This window comes from Typopeltis vanoorti, chromosome 1 (genome assembly GCF_054136105.1).
Source record: "Typopeltis vanoorti isolate ZY-2024b chromosome 1, IOZ_Tvanoo_1.0, whole genome shotgun sequence".
Taxonomy (NCBI): Eukaryota; Metazoa; Arthropoda; class Arachnida; order Uropygi; family Thelyphonidae; genus Typopeltis; species Typopeltis vanoorti.
The window spans coordinates 160,905,174-160,929,904 of NC_143549.1; the positions used below are offsets into that span (position 1 = coordinate 160,905,174).

The 24,731-nt window shown below is 33.0% G+C and overlaps 1 protein-coding gene across 1 annotated transcript in view; it reads right to left on the bottom strand.

The window, feature by feature from the left end:
- LOC150110585 (FIGNL1-interacting regulator of recombination and mitosis-like) overlaps positions 1-24,731 on the bottom strand; it is a 390,780-nt gene that overhangs the window by 357,188 nt on the left and 8,861 nt on the right. Inside the window, exons 2-3 of the mRNA XM_090399827.1 lie at positions 23,239-23,327; positions 80-160 (exon numbers count right to left, since the gene is read on the bottom strand). The gene's annotated coding sequence lies outside the window, so the exon portion shown is untranslated. The remainder of the gene's footprint in view (positions 1-79; positions 161-23,238; positions 23,328-24,731) is intronic.

Below are 24,731 nucleotides of genomic sequence, written 5' to 3' on the forward strand. Positions count from 1 at the left end.
AAAATTTAAAGAGAATATACAAGAATAGTAACAAAAAAAAAAAAAAGCCAAATACATGAGCTACATTAATGTAATTTACCTGAATGAGGGAACCTTTCTGATAAGAATCAATGTCTCTGTAGGCAAGACAGCCTAAAATTTCATCATACACACTGCATAGCTAAAGAAAACGAAAAAAGTTCAAGTTATTTATTTCTTTATATACACACATCCTATATATTTCATATGTGATCAACATATCCAAATTATATGATACAGTAAAATCTCTCGTAACCGGCAATACCAAAACAACGATACTTTCAAAGGTTTAAATTTAAACCCAAAATTTAAGCCTATGAAATGAGAAAAACATGCAATGGGCATGCATGATGATGAAGACGAGTCATAGATGAATGTTCATTTTAGAAATTATGGACTTGATAACCGTGTTATAAATAACTATTTTATAACTATTTTAATTACCCAATGTTTCAACCTTCATATTAAATTCATCTGGAGTATATACAGATATACAAGGACAAGCTGAGTTACATTTCACACACTAAGCTAAAGAAACAATGATTTAATCATGGGTTATTCTACTGGCATGACCTCTAGTGAAAGGGGGAAAAAAATACAGATAAAATTAAAAATTTATTAAATATTTAGAAACTACATCAAAGCTAAATTCTATTTAAGATAACATGGAAGAACCATTCTTTCATATAGATAGTTTTCTTACAATAACAATGTTGTCCTATTTTTAACATGACAACTGTTATATTACATTTACAATTCTGGATTAACTACAGTTGTGTTTATAGTTTGTTCTTAGGGAGAAACGTTCCGTGGGTAGAATATGTGCCTTCCATATGCTTGGGATTTTTAGACCATCATTATTGTTCAGATTGGGGTGGTTGATAAGAATCTCACAGACTTCCTTAAATTTGCATTTATACAATGTCTTGCTGTGATGTAAACAACTGGTGCTTTTCTAGTCAATTCTGTGTAAAGTGTTCAGGGCATGATCAGAAAGGCCAGCTTCACCATAGTTATTATATTTAATGTGTCGTTATGTTCCTTTTGTCTGATAGCAATTGTGCATCCTGTTTCCCCTACATGGTAGATTACAGGTGCAATAAATACAGAACACTCCAGGGTGGGCCAGTAGAGGGAATGGATTTTTGGATGAGTTGAGTAAGTATTTTAATTTTGCAGGAGGTTAAAAGGTGGCTTTGAGGTTGTATTTCTTTGTATTTATTTTGTTAATTTTATCTGATGTCCCTTTAATGTAAGGAATGGTTATAGTTTTATTGCAGTCAGGTTTGTGTTTGTTTTTTGTTGAGGTCTTGTAGAGAATTTTGTTATTAGTGTTTTGGCTGTAACCGTTTTTTAGAAAAGTATTGCTGATAACTATAATTTCATCTTTCGGTACTTGTTCATTGGAGCAGATTAACGACACCTAGTTTTTGGGTTGGGTGGTAGTGGTAGGAGTTTATGTGTATATATTCGCCCATATGTGTCGGTTTCTGATAAACAGTGAAGGAAGCCAGAAGGAAGATATGTGAAGTGTGAAGTGTATCTAGAAACAGAAGTGTGTTCTGTTTTTCAATCTCAATTGTGAACTGTATGCATTTGTTGTTTGTTTAGATGGCTAAGGAAAGTGTCTACTGTCTGCGGCCATGGGGGCTAGATAGCGAAAACATCGCCAACGTATCTAAGCCAGATTTGAGTTTTAAAACAGAGGAATCTAGAGCATGTTGCTCGAAATGTTCCATATAAAAGTTAGCAATGGGGGGGGGGTGATAAAGGCGAGCCCATGGCTATGCCTTCTTTTCGTAGGTAGAAAGCGTTTTGCCATACAAAATAACCAGAATGTAATACATGCACAAAGAGTGCCATGATATCTGGAGGGAATTTGTTCTGTAAAAGAAGTATTGTGTCATTGATTGGGACATTCGTAAAGAGGGCAGAGACGTCAAAACCAGTTGTGGCTCGTGGCTTGAAATCATGGGGGCACTGCAACTTTCAAAATATACATACACACTGTACGTACAGTGTATACGTGTTTGGATAAAATATCAAAATTATGGTAAAAATTTTAAAAAAAATTAAAGATGAAAAAATATTATTTATTATTGATAAAATTATATAGTTTGGTATAATTCAAATTACTTAAAAATAAAATATATTCTTGTTTTGTTTCATGAAAAAATATTGTTTATTATCAAAATTACTTAAAAATAAAATCCATTCCTTTAATTATAATTTAAGGAATGGATTTACAATTTTTCGTCCAAATATTTAAAGAGACAGAGTAAACACGATAAGCACTAAGAACACTCTACTACTGGCACAAACTGCATATAAACAACAGTGGAACTGCACAATGGACAGTGTCGCATTACGCCAATAGCTCGCATCTCACTATGACGTGCATATGCTTGTACATGTACCTATATGACTTTGTGGTAAATACAGTGCCGCTAGCATCCTTCACCCTCCTAAGTGCTACAAGATGGTTTTTTATCATTTTTTTATACAAAATAAGAGAATTGTATAGGATTGTTGATAATAAAATTAAATATTAGAAGCAAAAATAAATAAATATATAAATATATTTATATATTTATTAATTTATTTATAAATTAATAAATATTAATTAATATTTATAAATCGAGAAAAACTGGGGGTGCTGCAGTTCCGCAGTGCCTATGTACGAACAGCCCCTGTCAAAACTGACTAATAAATCATCTTTCTCTAATGTAATGTCTTTGATTATGTTTATAAAGTGTTGCGTGTTTCTGATATAGGAGGGGTGAATGACCTACCAACTCCTTGAGTGTTGCCGCTAATTTCTTGGCTAGGTAATAATTTGGGCTCTTCTATACCTTCGACTATCAGCCGGAGTGGTGTGTTTTGTTTGTGTATCTTTCGTAGACTAGACCGTAACTTCTCAGGGAGCAAGTGTAGTGCGGAAGTAATTTTTTGACTGTATCTTCAGGACATTTATTAATTGATTTAAGTAGTTTCTCTGTTTTCTTTTCCATAAAATCCAATTTGTTGATGAACAAACTGGATTTTATTTGTAATATTGAAAGAAACTTAAGATTCATCCCAAATACCATAGCAGATAAAATACGTTTAGAAACCGCCAACATTTTAAATATAAATTATAAGAAAACAATAACAAGGAACTTCACGAAACACGAATTAACAGCGGTGAAATTATTAAAATCAAATCCGAACATCGTAATAACTTGAGCCGATAAAGGAAGTGCCACCATTATTCTAAACCGAACCACATATTTGGAAAAAATTAATTTGCTAGTCTCGGACAATAGTACATACCAACTTGTTAACTACGACCCAACCAATAGAATAAAAAAGAAAACAGAGAAACTACTTAATTCAATTACTACATGGCCCGAATATACAGTCCAAAAATTACTCCCATACTACACTCACTCCCCGAGAATTTATGGTCTACCAAAGAGACACAAACAAAACACACCACTCCGGCTGATAGTCAAAGGTATATGCAGCCCGAATTTTCACCTAGCCAAGAAATTAGCAGCAATACTCAAGCAGTTGGTAGGTCATTACCCTTCCTACAACATTTCATAAACGTAATCAAAGACGATTTATTAGTTAGTTTTTGACATCTCTGCCCTCTTTATGAATGTCCGAATCAGTGACACAATCCTTCTTTTATAGAACAAATTCCCTCCAGATATCACAGTGCTCTTTGCGCACCGTGATATCTGGAGTATCTATTACGTTCTGGTTATTTTGTATGGCAAAACGCTTTCTACCTACAAAAAGAAGGCACAGCCATGGGCTCGCTTTTATCCCCCCTCATTGCTAACTTTTATATGGAACATTTCAAGCAACATGCTCTCGATTCCTCTCCTATAAAACCCAAGGTCTGGCTTAGATATGTTGATGATGTTTTTGCGATCAGGCCCCATGGCCAACAGACACTTAGCCACCTAAACAAACAACACAAAGGCATACAGTTCACAACTGAGATTGAAAAACAGAACACACTTCTGTTTCTAGATACACTTGTCACACGTCTTCCTCCTGGCAGTCTTTCCTTCACTGTTTATTGGAAAATGACACATACAGGCCAATATATACACATAAACTCCTACCACCACCAAACACAAAAACTAGCTGTCATTAACACTCGAAAAATAGGGCTTTGAAGATCTGCTCCAATGAACAAGAGCTGAAAGATGAATTTAAAGTTATCATCAATACTTTTCTAAAAAATGGTTCCAGCCAAAACACTATTCACAAAATTCTCTACAAGACCTCAACAAAAAACAAAGATAAACCAGACTACAATAAAACTATAACCATTCCTTACATTAAAGGGACATCAGATAAAATAAACAGAATATTACAAAAATACAATCTCAAAGCCACCTTAAACCTCCTGCAAAATTAAAAAGCTTACACAACTTATCCAAAGACCCACTCTCCCCTCTCTCTTTCTCTCTCTGCTGGCCCACTCTGGAGTATACCGTATTTATTGCAAGTATATTCTACCATATATGGGGGAAACAGGATGCACAATTCCTATCGGACAAAAGGAACATAAACGACACATTAAAATATAATAACTATGGTGAAGCTGGCTTTTCTGATCATGCCCTGAACACTTTACACAGAATTGACTGGAAAAGCACCAGTTGTTTACATCACAGCAAGACATTGTATAAATGCAAATTTAAGGAAGTCTGTGAGATTCTTATCAACCACCCCAATCTGAACAATAATGATGTTCTAAAAATCCCAAGCATATGGGAAGGCACATATTCTACCCACGGAAAACCTTTCTCCCTAAGAGCTAACTATAAACAGGACTGTAGATAATCCAGAATTGTAAATGTAATATAACAGTTGTCATGTTAAAAATAGGACATCATTGTTACTGTAAGAAAACTGTCTACATGAAAGAATGTTTTTCCCATGTTATCTTAAACAGAATTTAGCTTTGATGTAGTTTCTAAATATTTAATTAATTTTTAATTTTATCTGCATTTTTTTTCCACTAGAGGTTATGCCAGTAGGATAACCACTTTCAAATCATTGTTTCTTTAGCTTAGTGTGTGAAATGTAACTCGGCTTGTCCTTGTATATCTGTATATATTCCAGATGATGACCTTAATATGAAGGTCGAAACGTCGGGAAATTAAAATAGCAATTTATAACACGGTTGTAAAGTCCATAATGTCTAAAACGAATGCTGATCACCGTGCAACACTAAACGAAAGGATAGATGAATGTTCATATATGTCACCATATGATGTTATGAAACTTCATTGTATACACAGTGAATTTTTAAAGCTCCGGTGACAATCTTGTAAGCAGGCAGACGTTCGAAGTTATGTTATGTCGTCACACTAAGAAATTCTCAACTTTAATGAGGTAATACATACTATAATTTTTAAATGCTGTTTAAATTTGATTTTATGAAATATAAAATTATGTGTATGTGTTTTAAATTTTTAAAAATCTGCATGATTTTTGATGTTATTTATTAATTATGACAGGCAGATCGAAAAATACAACCAACGAACTTCGCATACTGCAATTTCTACAGATGGCATCACAAAACATGAACAGGTAAGTTCTCGAAATATATATTCAATTATCTGGAATTAGCGAAGTCCCATTGTTGCTGGTTAAGAGAGATTCTACTGTATTTAAAAAAAATTCTGTTTCTCATTATCATCATGATCATCATCAAATTCCTGATTCTTGTACCCTCTGGGGGTGTACAGGATAATTATGATAGTACTATATGAAAAAGTTACACCATTACTAACTTCCGATCGACAATTTTTCTCCAAATTAATCTGTTATCTGTCAAGATTCTAATATTATCAGATCTTATATTTCTGTCCTTTAAAGTGTTTTTTTATTGTATCAATCCATCTACATCTTGGTCTTCTTCTGGGTCTTTTTTCTGCCAACCTGGTAAAGAATATTTTAACTAATCTTTCTTCTCCCATTTTTTAAGTGACCATATCAGATGGTATGCCATTGTTAGCATTTTTGAATGCTAACAATGGCAAGTTGTTTCCTAATATCCTCATTTTTAATGTGATACTACCATTGATGCCATCTGTTCACTCCACTATTCTTTCTCAGAACTCTAATATCAGAGGTCTCTGGTCTTTGATTAAATGTTTTATTTCTAACCCAGCACTCAGATCCATAAGTTAAAATTGATTTGAATACCATCTTGTTATACAGCTAATTTAATGTTTTGACTAATTTCTTTCTTGTTCTATATAAATTTATTCAGCTGACTTCCTACCATACCAACTTTACTAATTCTATTGTCTATTTCCATATTGAATTCATCATCGTCACTAAAAATTGTGTCTAAGTAGCTGAAATGTTTTATTTGTTATATAGGTTCACCATTCAGGATACAGTTGATGTTTTCAGTGTTTCTGCCTATTTTCATTGTCTTTGTCTTCTGTTTTGTTTGTAATCTAAAATAATTTGTAGAAAAAATTACCATTTTTAGAAGAAAAAAAATTTTAATTTCAAAATGTTGTTCACAAGAGGAGTTTTCAGTTATGAAGGTTTTTTTCTTCACAGTAACAACTATGGGAAATGGAATGAATATTTTTATTAGATCCTATTACATACAGTGTGTAGCATTAACACACGCACAAACTTCAAAAAACAACCATCAAACTATAGAGTTTCTGTAAACAGTTGTCTGCTATCTAGTCGTGGGAAAATGCATTAAAAACTTGAAACTAACAAAATAAAACTGTAAAATTGGAAGACAGAATTGTGTGTTACAAATCCTAAACTATTTGCAAGAAGAAAATTCTTCATAGTTAAATTCACTAACAGAATCAGGCGCCAACAACAGGATCACATCTCATTCAGGACTTTCGATGCCTGGACAAGAAAATCTAGACTAAAGAGATCATCTACTTTACAATATGATCACGAAATTAGAAAACAAATTGACTTAGAGGATCTGTCCATTTAAATAAGCAAAGAGCCATTCTTTTCTACTATTCTACCAAAAAACACAATCATAAACTTAAATCTCCTAGAAGCCCTGTTCAAAAAAGGATTCACAGCAAGAAAATTAAAAAAAAAGACTTGACACTATACATCACTTAAATAATCTAAACCATGTCATTGCCTACACTGATGGATCATCTGATAAAGCACTCAACCAAGAAGGTTCAGGGGTTTTCCTAACTCTACCTGGAGACAAGGAAATGCAAATCAAAACACATCTGTCAAAATAGCTGCAAACTTCACTTGTGAATCAACAGCCATACAAATAGTTCTCAAGTTCTATCTCTCAAATTGAGTAATAAACATTATAGAAGGAATAACCATCTACAGCAACTCAAAATCTGTACTAGAGGCATTAAAAAATGGAAAAACAAAACTCACACAGGAAATTCATGAACTACTGACAACTTTAAAAAATAAAACTTTGAAAAATAAGAACTGTACACTGCAATGGCAGCCCATGTAAATATTGAAGGCAATGAAAGAGCAGACAGACTTGCCAAAGAAGCAAGATACTTATCTCAAAAATTACATCCTGATACTAACTCTGTTGCCAAAATAAGATTGGTAAAACAAGCTATCAAGAAGAATGAAATTAATTAAAATAGAGAGATAACCACAATCATTACCAAACTAAGAACGGAACATTTTAAAGGCATGAAAATACAGCCAGACGGTAGTAGGAGCTATGAAACATGGAAGAACTGTCCAGGAGTTGAACTAACACCTACCCATATCTATTTTTGTCCAGCAGTTGTTGCTGCTGTTCTACAGAAAATTGACAATAACCCTAGAGAAAAGCTCCACTCCATCAAAATTCAACAGATTGCCAAAGCAGTGCTACAGATTCACGGTCATATCTAGAAGCTCTTCAATGGACTCGACAACAACAACAACAACAACATACAAATGGAAACAAGAGGGAAGAATATTAGCAGTTGTTCTTGGCATCTTTAATTTATAGTATAACCAAGTGGAAAAACTTCAAGCAACTATCCCTAATCCAGAGTATTTTAATAATAAGGTGCGACACCTTTTGGCTACTAGTATATGGAAATATGACTTCTGAATTACTTCAACCTTGGTATCATATCACCACTAGGTCTGACTGCCACTGATGAGACCTCTATAAAGTTCAAAACTGGTCTGGGTAGTTACCCCTCCCATAATGCATAGCATTATACAATGTCCATAAGGCGATGTGCTTTGCATTATGGGATACTAAGGAAAGTGATGCGATGTCATTAGCCTCTGTATACTAGTTGCCCTATCCTGAAAATACTTCTGGTGCAAACTTCACACACTTCTAGTATGTGAAGCCCACACTCTTGTTAAGCTTTTAAATTATTCGTGGATGAGAGTGTACCTATAATAATTTTTGCTGCTCTTGACTGTACTCTGTCAAGTTTTTCTTTTGAGCTAGTAGAAGCTGGAGCCCAAATTGATTAGGCATATACCATAGTGGGTCGTATGAGTGTATACGTAGTTTTGAGTGTCTTCGGTTTTGCACCCACTTTGTTCCACAAAGCCTTTTGATGACATTAAGCTTTTTAAGAGCATTATTAGATATATTTGTAATATGAGTAAATCTCAGTTTAGTAACTAGGGTTAGGCCTAAGTATTTTGGAGACTGTTTATTCTATTTTGGTATTATATATTTTGATTTGGGTGTTGTAATTGCTTTTTCTATCAGTGGAGAAGATGCTGGATTTTGTTTTTTTTCTGGGTTTATCTGCAATTTAGGTTCCTTTGTCCGTCATTCTAAGCCTTTTATTAATTGTTTAGGACTTTTTCAGATTGTTGAGGATTACTGCTTGTGTGCCAGATTGCTATATCATCTGCAAAGCATGCTATTTTTGTGTCATTTGTTATGTGAGGATGGATATTCTTCATAAAGATGAGAAATAGGAGTGGGCTTAAAACAGAACCTTGTGGGACTCCAGCCCAAGTTCGATGCATGTTGGAATAAATTCCATTAACTTTTACTTTCATTTTTCTTCCTTTCATGAAATCTGAAATCCAAATTAATGCGTTCCCCCTTATTATTAGTTTTTGTCTCCAAACGTGATCGAAGGCAGCTGTGAGATCCAAGAATATTGCTGTTGTCTTCTTTGGTGGTTTTTCTTGAAAGCCATCTATGACTTTTGTATCATTAGTATTTATAAACTGTAGCATCCACTTAGGTTCTCATTCACCTTTATGTAATACTTCTGAGAAACCTCAATATGGAAACTGAAATAATAGTATAATTTATGTTCTCTAAAATATATTTTTTTTATTTTCAAAATTGTCACTACAAATGCTACACAATGTTTAACATTGAGAAACAAATACAGGTATCCCTTGCTTAACGCGGGATTTGATTAACGCATCGAAATTAATTGCGGCAATCCCTTCATATATGCGGCAAGAGTTTTGATTAACGCGCCTTTAACCCTGCGGAGCTCACAGCTGATCTGACAGATACATATTCTTACACAATTCAGTGTATAGCTTGGAGGTCATAAGTAGTGTGCATTCATATGTTACGAGTGATATTCCGCACTGTTTTTTGTTGTCAGTTTGGTTTAACACGTTATGTAAAGGTTTGTGATATTTGACAGTAAATTATATCTGAGAGATACCGCGACCTCCAATGTCGGTATAGTATTGTTTAGTTTTTTTTTTTATTTCTTCTTTGTTCAATAATTTCTAGATTGTAACTGAAAATAAATAAACCATCATGTATTATTGAAATAGAGAGCCAAAAAGGATTATTTATATCATACATGTCCTCTAGGAGATGTGCTTTACATTATGGAAAATACTAAGGAAAGTGATCTGGAGCTTACTCCACCTTTACTACAAGTTGCCCATAAGGTTGCTTATGCTTGCATCCACCGAAAATTTTAGTTTCTATATATTCGGCACAAAACTCTTGTAGTTTCTATATTCATCTATGAAATAATGTTGGATTCAATATCCACTTAATTTGTACCATCATGTATTATATTTGCAGTGCGTTTTTTTTTATGTTTTATTGCTTGTTTGCCAAGGTATGATGAGTCATTTTGCTTGTTATCGTAGAATTTATGCCGATAAGAAAAAACTAAAACTGTTCAAACAACTCTTGATAACTTCTTTTGATAAAAAAATTGCAGTAAATAATGTAGGTATAAGTATTTATTAAACATTTACTTAGCATTCATTTTTTATCTTTCCTGAAAGAGTATCATATAAAATGAATTATTAATACAGTAATCGATCATGGACGAATTGTAATTTTTACCATTGATTATTAGATTTGATTAACGCGATTTTAATATACGCTGTAACACTGAGGGATTAATTAACCACATTAATCGAGGGATACCTGTACTCGTAATTTAATCCAATGAAACAATGCAACGTATAATGTGCAGTGTGAATGTATTACAATTGATTACATAAAACAGAGCAATGAGGAATCAATATGAAGTAGGTGATATTGAAAGGAGGGTGGCCAACATAAAAAAATGAAAGAGGAGAGCATGGAAGAATAGAATCCATAAGGCAGGTAATCAGTGGAGTGCTGCAAGACCGAACTTGAAGCACTGTTGTTCAACTGTTGTATTAATAATATGGGAAATGATTTAAGGGAAATATCCTGTTGTTTGATGATGACACAAAACTAGATATGGCAATAGTTAATAAAGGAAGTCCATATATATTCTGCAATATGATTTAAACAGACAGACAGTGTGAACAAATAATAAGGGTTTTAATTTTAATGTGACAAGCAAGCTTAAACACTTTGTGATGAAAAGATTACAAACTGTATATAATATACCAGAAAAATTGAACTACAGGCTAGTCCAACAGGCTAAAAGTTTTTGAGGATAGGGGAGAAGAAAAGGAGTTGAAGTGCAGAGAGTATACTGCAAAAGCAGTCAAAATAGCTCAGATGTTGAAGAACGTACTAACAAGTACTGATAAGCAGAACTCCAGAAATCCACTTGCCATAGACAAGTAAACAGAGACAAGTGGGGAGTGAATTTTCAGCCTCATTCTAAATGCATTAATTACCGTATTTTCTGGAGTATAAGACGCACTTTTTTTCTTTGAAAATAGGTTTGAAAAACAGGTGCGTCTTATATGCCGATACTCAGTTTTTTTTTACTTTCATTTCTGGAAATTTTCTCTGTTCCGAGTTACGCAATTTCTTTCTTGCTTCCTTGCGGTGTGTGAGAGCATTCCAGTTACGCAGAGTTCAGTAGATGCGCATAAACTGTCTTCGACGATCATAGATGTGTTCCCGTTCGTTTAAACTTTCCAATTGTCATCGCGATTGTTGTGAACGGTAATAAATTTCTGCTGTTAAATTTTCTCTAAATTTCTTGGCAAATTATGGCTGATTGATAAGATCTTCGTGGAATCAGGAAGAGGATCTAAAAAAAAGCAACTCACAGTAAACATAACCTACGAAGTGGAACAGCAAAATGGCCAGAACTTGATGCAGAACTGAATACTTGAATTACTGAGTACGTGAATAAAAAGCAAAGAAAAAATTATTGAATTTGATCGATTCGTCATTAAAGCAAGGAAACGTGAAAATTTTGAACTTGCACAAATAGGAAACATGGACTAGGTTCCTCTGACTTTTGATGTGCCCTCAAACAAAATTGTAGATTCCAAGGGCACAAGCGGTTTCAAGTGTCTCTTCATTTAGCTCTGGAGATGAATTCTGGGTTTTGATGAAGTAGATTAAAAGATGGGTACTCTTTCCTAGTTAGATTAGGTATTTGTTGAAAGTAGACCTACTTATTACTTTATATTTGAAATACTGTAAATTCATTATAATATTCAGTGATAAAGTTTTTTTCCTAAAAAATGTGTACAAAAAAAGGGGGTGCATCTTACCAGCAAATACGGTATATATCATTTTTTCACATAATTTACTTTTTTTTTGTTTTTAAACATCTCATTCACTGTCAAGCTATTTGATCGTGGTGGCCGCCAACAAGAAGTTTTATTTCCAGAGAGTTAGTCAGCAACTAAAATAACTAAGATAATCAGCAATTAAAATTGCAATTTTAGTTGCAGATTATCTCTAAAAGTCATAATGTAAGCCAATCATCTGTACTTTCTTCTCTCCTTTTAAGGTTAAAACTTTATTTTTCTTTCTATAATTAAAGACTTCATATTTTCATAGTAATTAAACTCAACCTACCATAATTTACTCTCCCCTGGCCCTCAACAGCTGTTCTGTTGTCATTTATTCATAAATATCCATTTTCAAGTTCCAAAAACCTCATTTCTATCACACCAATAAATAAATAAATATTAGGTTCTTTTCACTCCATTACACAAATGGTTTTCATTTCAGTTATGAAGCAATAAAAACGAGCCACCATTACGTGTTACTGTTATGCCGCTTTATTTGAAAACAATCAATCTCCCCACGCAGTTAAAGTGTGCATGAAAATATGTAAGTTTTTCTAATCATAATCTATTTAAATTAAATTACAGTTATCATTTACCATAAATATTAAACAAATCAATGAATTCATTTAGTTCAATATTAAACTTATACATATAAACAACATATGTAATAGACAAAATAATAAGAAGAATTACTTTTCACACAATATAATTCATCCACAAAATAAACCAGTAACTATAAAACACAAAAATTAAAATTGGCACAATCTAATTAAATACTGCATATATCTATATATCTTATTCATTGAATACCTTTACCCCTTAAGTATGCAACTGTAATATAGTATGGTCCTAAGAATAGTTTCACAGCTCACAACATGAATTAGCTTAGTGTAATTAAATGCATGAAAATTTTACATAACACAGATTCTTTTTAATATTGTCATTTAAAAAAATAAAATTATCTTGCAAAGACTGGATCATGTAACTGAGCACATTGTGAAAGTGAATCTGGCTACACATCGATTGTTACCTACTTTCTTGTTTTCGTGAATTTTATTATTTGTCTTTCCTGTTAAAAATTATCGTTCACGGATAATTTATACAAATTCATCCTTCATTATGAACAATGAACAAAAGAAAAAAAAAAGAAAACAAACTGAGCTGTGATGAGTTCAATAATGTATTGTTTTTCAGCATAACATTTACTTTTTTTGTTATTGTTTTTAACATCATCTATGATAATATTTATATAAAATAGACCAATACCTTGGGTGAGTTAAACTTTTTTTTTTCTGGCTAGTAGATTTAAGGTGTGTTTCTGAAGGCTGATAAGGAAGTTATTATTCCAATCTATAAGACTGTGATTACAACCACACACCTGTATAACAATGTACATATTTGGTCACTTGGATGAAGAAGAGGGATTCAGAGACGAGTGACCAAAATCAATGACTAGTTTGTTGTATGCTCCCTATGAGGGCAGAACTGAGTGCTCATGGGTTATAAAGTTCAGTTAACAGGCAGAACAGGAAGGATATGATAGAAACATATAATTACTTAAGGGGTTTAATAGAGTGGATGCTACAGAAATTTAATAACAGATGAAATTTTGCAAGAAAGGAGATGAGAGAATGAGGGATAATCCCTGGAAATTGTGTAGGTGTATGGTTAACATTCTACACAATTTCAAGTCCTATTTGGCTTGGAAAGATGACTGAGCAGAATAAGTTTCAGAAGTAGTTCTAAGTCTTTGTCTGTAAATGAATTCAAGAAGTATGATAGGTATCGTGGATCCCCCCGAGGAGTCTTCTGACTACATGAATGCCTTTATATTGTTACTTTCTTGTACAGGAGCCCTCCATGGAGTCTGAAGACACATTGCAGGAGATGCAAACTATCCACACGATCTATAAAACTTCTCTTTGAACCCATCAACAGACAAAGCACTCACAACTGACTCTGGCAACTGGTTCCATTTCATTCCCAACTCTCAAAGCAAAAAATCTAGTCCTCAAACCCCTACTAACCCACTTTTACTCAACTTCCAGGGATGACCCCTTGTTTTCCTTCTAGCCAAGTGGTGAAACATTTCCCTTGCATCTATCCTATAAAACTCTTTAAGCAACTTAAACGTTTCTATCATATTCCTCGTGTTCTTGTTTTCTCCTATCAACCAACTTCTGCAGTCCACACACCTTCAATCTATCCTGATAGGGAACATTCTAGGTGACATCACCATTTAGAGGTGAGTCTAAATCCTCTCCACCACTTCTTCATCCCCAAGAAATACGGGGAACCAGACTTGAGCACAGTAGTTCAGATGTCGGTATATCAAGGCCTTATAAAGAGGAATAACAACTTCCTTATCACTACTTGTTAATGTGTTCTTCAATAGCCAAGTAGGTTAGAAGACATTTATGGGCTACATTGGTAATATGTCCTCTAAACTAACACTCTCTATCTTCTACCAGCACCACCCATAAATCTGTAACTTTATCTATTTCCTAGAGGGCAATACCATCAATGTGATACACACCTTGTAATCTGTTTATCCCAAAATACATAACTTTACATTTCTCCACATTACACCCATTATCTTTTGCCCATACTACCAGCCTATTTAAATCGTCTTGCAAGCTCTCCACATTGCTTTGTTTAACTATCACTCTACCTAATTTTGCATCATCGGCAAACAATTGAATATTTCATTTCAGGTTATTTCCTATATCATTTATATTCAAATTAAACAGCAATGGTCCTGGCACTGAACCTTGCAGCACACCACTAGGGTGACTTGTTTTCACCTTGATTTTGCCCATCCATATACCACTTTTTTATATCTGTCCAGCAGGCACCCTCTTATCCACTTAACCAGTATCATATCCATCCCCATTTGTGTTACAAATTTCCATGTGGTATTCTGTCAAATGCCTTTGCAAAATCCAGCAGAATCATCGTGTAGCCATTTCCTTTAGGCATAACCAATCCTTCCCAAAGCCATGTTGTCTCTCATACAGTAGCATATCTTTATCCATCCATTCTTGAATTCTCTTTTTGACCAATTTTTCCAGTACTTTTACCACCACACCAGATATACTGATTGGTCTATAATTTGCTACTGCAGTCTCAGAACCTCCCTTATGCAAAGGAATTATTTTGTCCTTTTTCCACTCCCTTGGAACTCTACCAGAGCGGAAACTTAAAAAGCCTAGTCAGAAGCATTGCTGGTCCCCTTGCACATTCTCACAAAACCCAAGCTGATATCCCATCTAATCTCACCACTGTAATTACATTGAGTTTCTGCAATATCCTAAGAACTCCAATTCATCCACCTCTGTTCCCACGTTAGTGTCTGTCACATGTTAAAGCGGTAACCTCACTAGGATAATATACCCATGCCAAGTGGTCACCCAGTAACTAAACTATTTCATTGGCTTCTGTATCATATCCATCATCACTCATTAAGGTTAATCTTCCAAAGTCATTCTTTCTCTTACTTGCCACACAAAAGAACTCTTTGGGATTTCCTTTGGCCTAATCAGCTAGATTCTTCTCATAATTTGATTTTGCCTTCCTTGCCATGTTGGTCACTTTTCTTGCCTGAGCCATATACTGTTCATGAATTTGCTGGTCACCTTTCTCTTTATATACCCTTCATGGCATTTTCTTCTTCTGCAGCTCGTGCTTAATATTACTCATTTACTTGATATTACTCATACATCTAACTCCTGGCTGATTAACCCTTCTTACCTTTGATATACAATTTAATACTGCTTCCTCTACATGATCCTTAACTACTACATTCAATGCACTATTAACATCCTTACCCTGCAAGGTTTTATGCAATGGCGCAGATTTAAGCTTCTTCCTAAGCTTGTCATAATCATCTGCCTTGTAGTTCCAAAAATAAGCCTTCTTGATAGAATATTCCTCATGTTTTACAATCTTCCAAGTCAAGACTGCATGGTCATTTTCACCAATTGGAGGTAATGTTGTCACCTTGGTAATGGATAGCTCTTCTGATCCTATGATCAGGTCCAATACTCTCCCATCCCTAGTCCCCCCTCCATCACATGCTACCATAAGTAATTATCTCTTAGCAGGTGCATAAATTCTATTTCCTTCCTGCCATGTGATCTTTCTTCCTTCCAGTCTATATCTCCATAGTTGAAGTCCCCAATAATAATCACTCAACCCGCACTCATTGTACTAATTTGGTGATGCATGTCATTCAGATTCATCCGTGGAACTCCCTGGAATATTGCAACAAGGAGTACTACTGACCAGTGCAGTAACAAGGGCGTAGCGAAAGAGGCACCCACCACGGGCGCAACTAGGTTTGAGGGCACAAAACATAAAAAATAAAAATAAATAAATAGATATAAAAGTCTGCTATTTTATATTGTATTTTTAAATTTTGGCAATACGCCACTTTAGACATACAAATTCTGCAACACAGCAGAATTCCGCTACATTTGATAACACCGGTGAGTTCCAATTCGTCTCGAGTTAGATGGCAATGACAGCGCCTAATATCATGACTCGAACCACTTGAACATAACATTTCTTTGCAATTGTTCTCATTTTTGTCTCAAGTAAATTGTTCCATCGCACCATTAACTATTAATAAATGTATTTTCACATTTTGTAGAATTTTGTATCTCCAAATTCCCGTCTAATCCTAAATATTTGCATAGATAATCTAATACATTCTTCCATTATCCTCCTAATGCGTCTATCTTCCCATCCTAAATTTATTACCTTCCATATTATAATTTTAATCCCTTTATGACCTCCTTCGATATCATTCCATCTACCTGAATCCCTCATTTCATGACCCACCCACAAAAATTATTTGCCAGCCCTTATTTACACCCATCAAACCCAGGATCCAATGAAAATCACAATCTCCCCACCCTCAATATTTCCATTTGCTCTACTTTTTGTAGATTAGAGAATTTCCAAAATCATGTAATTATTATTAGTCTTCTTGTCATTCATAAGATCAGTTGTGTTGTTGTTGCTGTGTCGTAATCAGTACCGTCGACAAGTTGTAGCATAGAGACAGCCTGCCTCACGGCGCTGCTTAATAAGGGCGCTTGTTCAGCAGTATTATGGCAACAAGAAAATTTTACAAAAATGCAGCATTTATTTTACCAAATAAAAAAGCGCCATTTCCCATGACAGTTAAATATGTGCTTATTTTATTTTATTAATAAATAAATTATAGTCATACATACTAAAACTAAAGATTTTAGAACCCACTTATTAGATACTTAAGGAAACAACCCATAAAGTATCACACGATGTGAATTTCATAAACTTTCATAGTCTATACATATTGAATTATATTATGCATGAATTCTCTTACTCAAATTGCGAGTCACTATCGCCCCGACTTTTCACATTGGAGCGATAACTCGCTCCCTGCAGTAAACAACAGCAACTACAGTGCAGAAATACGGGTTCACAGACATTTGCTGACTGTGTAATATATTTCTCAACAAATAGTGCAATTACAAACAACTGGGAATATAAACACTAACTAATGAATCACATTAGAAACAGAAACTGTCAAGCAAACCACATGTTGCAGGTGTAACATATGGTTTTGCTTGCCACTACCCCATCATAAACGTGTTAAAACTAAGAAATATATAGTGAACGCATTTCAGATATTATGGAAACTGGTTTAAAAGAATTAGCATTTCATTTCAATTCAATTGTTAGCTTGTTTTGTTTGAGTCACGCGATCTTTTGTTAATACCACACCAATCATATGCACTTCTTTAATAGTTGCTCTTTCTCTACTGACCTACAATCGCGCCTATCTTTCACTTCTCATTAGTAATTTGTCAAGGATTGTTCATTACGTATCTCAAGTCTTAAATTACTGCTAATTTTTGCTTGATATAATGGGAAAGAAGATGACTCTATTTGGGTAGATAACTTTGATTGCACACAAGGAAACCGCTCTCAAGGACAGAAGAAGTGATTGGAGAATAGAAGCTTTTTGGTAAGTCATACCCATTTTCAGTTTTTTTTTTCCTGAAAACTTTAGTTTCCAAAAATCCCTGCATATATCTCGCACCGCGATTTTTTAGCTTTAATTTTGGGAAAAAAGTGAGATTATATTCGAGTAAATACGGTAATTTTTTTAGCTTTCGAATTCTTATAGATCATTGGTTAAAGACTGGATTTATAAAATGCACAAAAGAGAGCAATATAGTAGATATAGAAATAAGCAATTTCACTCCTCTCATTGATGATAAATTATTTATATTAAGTAAAAATGTATAGTATCTTTATAAATTTTGTTCTATTAAAAATAAATCATTTTTTTGTTTAAATACATCTAAATTCAAATAAAATACACACTTACAATGAAATATATTTTTATTTATCTATTTATTTATTATTATTATTATTTGGATAAGTGTATTTTGTTAAGGTACTTGGTAATAATGAAAATTGAAGAGGTACACAAATATCTGAAGTTTCAGAAACACTGTCCAAATATTTAGTCTGAAACATAGGTTATATTACGTCTGTTCGTTTTCTTAAATTCTGCTTCGAATTTGGATAGACGAAACAGCGTGATATGCACTTACATTTTTTTTCAGCGTCATTTCAATTTTGAATGTGAAACATATTGAGTGTGTTGTGTATTCTGTGTTTAAGTGACTTTGGACAATTTTTGACTTTGATTTTAATTGTGTACTTATTTTTGGATTTTTGATAGACAAATAAAATTTTAAAGGCAAGTAGTTTATAAATAATAAACATATTAATCAGAGGCGCATTTTGCTAAAATGCCAAAATCGCTCATTGGGAAGCATACTTGCCCTCAATAATTATATTTACCTTTAATTATCAAATTTTCAAATTATTGTATAAATTAATTATTTATAGTAAAAATCCATAGAAGGCAACTGTTTTAAATCGATTTTTTTAAATAAGATTTCATTGTTTTAAAACTCTTAAAAATAATAAATAAATAAACTCAAACTTAATAATTACTTGAAAAAGAATAATTTATCAATACGAAATTTATTGTCATTTAGATCAGTAATTTGAAAGAGAAAAAGTCGGGAGCTGCTTTTCTCAAAAGGAAAAGAAAAAAGGAAGAGCAAGTAAAGAAAACAACAAACGATATAAGGAGATTTGGAATTTTAATGAAAGACACCAAAGAGAAGAAGTTTTCAACAGAACCAGTACCAAAAGTTCTAAAAATTTCAACACCAGCATTTAGAGGAGCTTCTACATCCTCATTCACCAATACCAACGATTCCCTCATCAGTCACTGATACTGACATAACAACCATTTGTGGTGATTACAAAAATGATGATAGCAACAAACAGGAATTATGAGCAGATGATCCACCTCTAGTTCAATTCAAGCTTAACAACTGTATTAAATCTGCCTTCTACAAGTAGTTATGTTTCATATGAAATTGAAACAGAAGAGAAAAGTACAATTGAACATCAAAACCAGGAAATCGAGAAGCAATGTAATAATGATAATTATATAGTGGATGTTAAATTAGAATATATTGATAATGCAAAAATAATAAATTTTAATGATTCCACAACATGGCATATAACCAATAGTAACATACAAATATTTGTTCAACATGGACCCGAGTTGTGCGATAATATAAGTGTTTATCCTGAAACAGAAAATCGGCATCTTGATAAAAAATGGTTTGTAAAAACCATGTCAAATGGAGAACAAGTACTCAGAAATTGGTTGATATATTGCAAGCGAAAAGATGCACTGTTCTGTTTTCCATGTATTCTTTTTGGAAAAAATCAGAATGTATTTACTACTCAGTATTTCGAAACTGGAAGCATTTGAATCCTATGTTACCATGTCATCAAAATTCATTATATCATAAAAAAAAATTACGTCGAATGGAAAACTTTCGAATCAAAAATTAAGAAAGGTGGTTTTATAGATGATCAATTACAAGAAGCAATTTTAAAAGAAAAAGAAAAGTGGAGGCATATTTCAAAAGTTATTTTGGATGCCATTCTGCACTGTGTAAAAAATAATGACACTTTGAAAGGAACTTGTGAAAAAATTGGTCATCCCGAATGTGGAAAATTTTTGAACACGATAGAATTAATTAGTCATTACGATCTATTACTGCGCAGCATATTGAAAGTCATAAGAAAAATCAAGTTAATTATTTCTCTCCTATAATACAAAATGATATAATTAATATAGTTGCTTCTAAAATTAGACAGCATATTATTTCAAATATTCAAAAAGCAAAATATTTTTCTATTTTATTTGACAGCATCCCTGACACTTCTCACCAGGAACAGATAACCCAAATTTTGCACTATGTTAACACTGATCCTAACACGAATAAATGTAGCACTGAAAAAACCTTCATAAATTTTATTGTGATACATGCAAAAACTGGCGAAGCACTTACGAATGGCATCGAAAAAAAGTTAATATCAGACGAATTAAATCTTAGAAATATAAGAGTACAGTCATATGATAATGGAGCAAATATGGAAGGTAAATACAAGGGGGTACAAGCCAGAATATTACATTTAAACAATATGGCAAGATTTGTTCCATGCACTGCTCACAGCCTTAATTTAATAGGCGTTCATGCTGCACAAACATCTGTTCAAATGAAATCATGTTTTGGAACAATTCAACAATTTTTTAACTTTTTTGTAAATTCTACTAGTAGATGGGATCTTTTAAAGGAAAAATCTGTTCGTCTTAAAGGTTTAAGCGACACAAGTTGGTCTGCAAAAGTTAACGCTGTAAAAGCCTTACGAAATCAAATGCCTTTAATAATACAACTTTTTAATGAAATGTGTGATGGACAAAGACAAGTTATAGTAGACTCTATAACAAATGCTCGAATGTTGCTAAAAATTATTAACAAAATTTAATTTTGTTGCACTATTAATATTTTGGATACAATATTAGGAAAGATAAATAAAGTAAATTTACTTTTACAAGAAAAAAAAAACCACAGTCGAAAATGCTGCGAAAATGATAAAAGCTCTAAAAAATAAAATTCAACAGTACCGAAATGATTTTTTCGATTCGCTTCACAATTCAGTAAAAAGTTAAGCTGAAACAATAAATATTGAAACTTACATTCCAGAAAAGAGACGCCACAAAATAAAAAATATGCCTGGTGAGAAAGCTACTGATGATTCATTTGCCATGAATGAAACTGCATTACTAAAAAAAGAAATGTGTGAAGTTTTAGATCTAATACTCATACAACTCAATGATAGATTTACTGCTTTACAAGAGGTCACAAACGACTTCAGTTTTTTAAATGAACACGCTTTAAAAATTATGAAGCTAGATGAATTCAAACGATGCAAAGCTGACCTGGCATTGAAATATAATTGCGACTTAGATGCTCCAGAATTTGTATGTGAAATTGAGAGTTTCAAATATCAAGTCACGGAAGTTTTTGAAAATTTAGGCAATATGGATGCTTTTCAAATCTTGCAAAAAAAATACAAACTCTCATTACAAAACATGTATCCAAATCTAGATAGTATTAAGGATTTTCATAACAAAGCCTGTAACAACAGCTTCCTGCGAACGTTCGTTTAACAAAGTGAAAATTGTAAAATTGTACCTTTGTTCTTCTCTTGGACAAGAGCGATTGACAAACAATGTCTATAACATCAATTGAAAAAGATATTGCAAAAACATGAAATTATGATGATATAATAGATGTGTTTGCAAATGAAAAAGCTAGAAAAATTTCTTTATAAAATATGCTGAACTTATTTATGCTTTTATTATATTATTTTATATTATACCTATGTCGTGTATTTTAATTTTTGTCATATTTCATTTGTCACTGAATATGAATAAAAATTTGTTATTTTTAATAGATTATTTATTTATACAAATACATAACTGGATTTACAGGCAACTCATTTTGATGTGGTTAACAGCCAGTATTTAACATGTTACATTTAGTAAAATTTAATGAGTACTTTTAATTTAAATTTTTGTCATTTTTGGGTTGGGGGGGTGCAAGTTAGACACTTGCCACAGGTGCTTCATACCCTCTTTACAGCACTGCTATTGATGATGTATCCGCTATCAGTAGTACCCCTCCACCCATCCTATCTTCTCTGTCTTCCCTAAAAATACTAAACTCTTCACATTCTATCCCTGCAACATCATGTGCTGTCAGCCAAGTCTCACTAATGCCTATAATTCTTAGCAAGGTTGCACTAACCAATGCCAAAACCTACCCCCCCCCCTTCTTGTTCCTGATACTTCTGATACATCCCTTTAGGCCCCTCACGCACCTTTACTTCCTGAATTAACCCAATTTGATAGTTTTGCTCGAGAGATAATATATGAGAGATGTGAGAAATATATGATAATATCAGAGATAATTATAATAATAATAATAATGTGAACAGAAAATTGATGCGAAGACCAAAAAGAAGCTGAACATTATATGGTCACATCCATTTTTCTAATTTAAGTGAGATAGGTTTATTTTTTTTATTTTCACTGTCAGTAAGGTAGTGTATGCACATTAATTGTAAATCAGGTAACTCAGACCAACCCACTGAATGTAATCACAAATCAATGTTATGGAAGGAGACACAACTTTTAAATGATTCTTGTTTGATGGAAAATTTAAAGATGCCTCTCTGGACATCAACTCCAGTATCATTAATGGGAATTATCAGAAAGGCTGAAAATTTATTTATTATTATTATTTTTTACTGAGAAATCGCACTCTCAAAGGTTGTTAGCCTGCTAAGAAAAGTTGTTAGCTCACTTTATGAAAGGCATCATAAACATATTTCAAACAGTGTTAGTCTCCTTATCAGATTTAAAGTGAGAAATCTGAATCATTACAGTAAACATGTAGCAAAACTGAGAAAGAGTCTGAAATAAATTATCATTACTCAAATGGCAGCTTATTTTAAATTATAACATAATAATTGCAATAACACACAGAGAAGAAATAATATGCAGAAGAAATTAAATTAAACTAGTCTTCATATAGTCTAATTTCATTTCTTCAAGTTATTTTTATGTGTGTGTTTGTGTGTGTGTGAGCACGCACGCATGTGCACATTATTACAATTTTAACATTGTATTCCTGAAGATTTCTCGATGACAGAAGTGAAACATTGAAATTATTCAACCCGCTGTTTAATTGCTGTTGTTATTCCATTAAATTGTATTATGAGTGATCACAGATAATGATTACCACAATCTAAACTGCTCCAAAAATATGAATGAATGCACTGTATTACCTGGGGAGTTATTTTCTGAAAAAGTGTTTCCTCCGTCTGTTCCACATGTAAATAAGACAAAGCATTGCATAACAACAGATGTATGCTTTCTAAAAAAAACAGAAAACACATACAAGTAAATGTAAAAAAACTCAATCAAATTTTACAATATCTAAATAACAAAATCATAAAATGTTTTTTTTTTTTTGAAAATATATTATTTTTGAAATATTAAAATTTTCTTATTAAAATTTGATGTAATTTATATAAATTACATCAAATTTTAATAAAAAAATTTGATATCATAAAGATTACTTATTTCCTAGTTCAATTCAAAATATGGAACTGATATCAACAAAGAGAAATTTTCTGCAGGGCTTATCCAACTTTTTTTTTTATCCTTCTCTAATCTCTGTCTCTCCTTTGAAAAATGAGGACTTCTCTATAACAAGTGACAATTGAATTTTCATGCTCACTCACATGAAAAACAATTGATCAATGATGAAATGCTTGAAGTAATGCCACAGGTGATATACACACACACACATAAACAACTATAAGAACAATGACTTGAAATCCTTTCATAAAAATGATTTTCTTCATTTGTTTACAGAAAATCTGTTTCCTTCTAACATTTGTACTTAAAATTCTTCTCATTGTTAAATTGAATGGTAAGTGACTTTAAAGGAACATTAATGTTGTTCATACACGCAAAAAGTGTGATAAAGTATTGACATCAGCTTTACCTATGCTTTAATCAATTACCAGAAGCAGCCACAAAAAAAAAAAAAAAAAAAAAATTATAAAATTGGATGCAGTTATACCCACTAATAGCTAATTCACATATAACTCTTAAAACATTAAATGATCATGAGAATGAAAGATAGCAGAAATGGCTGCCATCTTTTAGACATAAAAGATGGCTAAAAGATGTTTGTTTTCTTCTCGTAGACAGGCTTATACGTTGGTTATGCATTTCTAAATCACTTAGGGAATTGAACAACATAGATTAGAATATAAATTAAATTAAACTTTAATAAATATTTCCGATATTTCGGCAACGTCGCATTGCCATTTTCAAAAGGAACATACAAAAAGGTATGTGCACACAGGCACTACAACACAGTAACTAAGAATGAATATATGAAGCTATCATTCTCCTAGAAGTCCTGATGGTGCCCTCTAGCGGGCTAAGTAGGTGTTCTTGGCCGTTGGGCTGGAGGTCTGCTGATGTATGCCTCCCAAATTTGGGGCAGTCGCATACAACCAAATTTGTTGAGGTTAGGAGAGTTTCTTAGGGCTGAGGCTGATTCCATAAATAGTCTTCCGAATTTATATTTGCTATGGTGTATTACTGTAGCTTTCTTCCACCGTATTCTGTGGTGTGTATCCAGAGCATGGTCTGCAAGACCAGAATAGCTGTACTTGTGAAACCGGATGTAGTCCTTATGTTCAGAGATTCTGATATTCACTGTCCTGCCTGTTTGGCCAAAGTACGACAGTTTACAACTGAA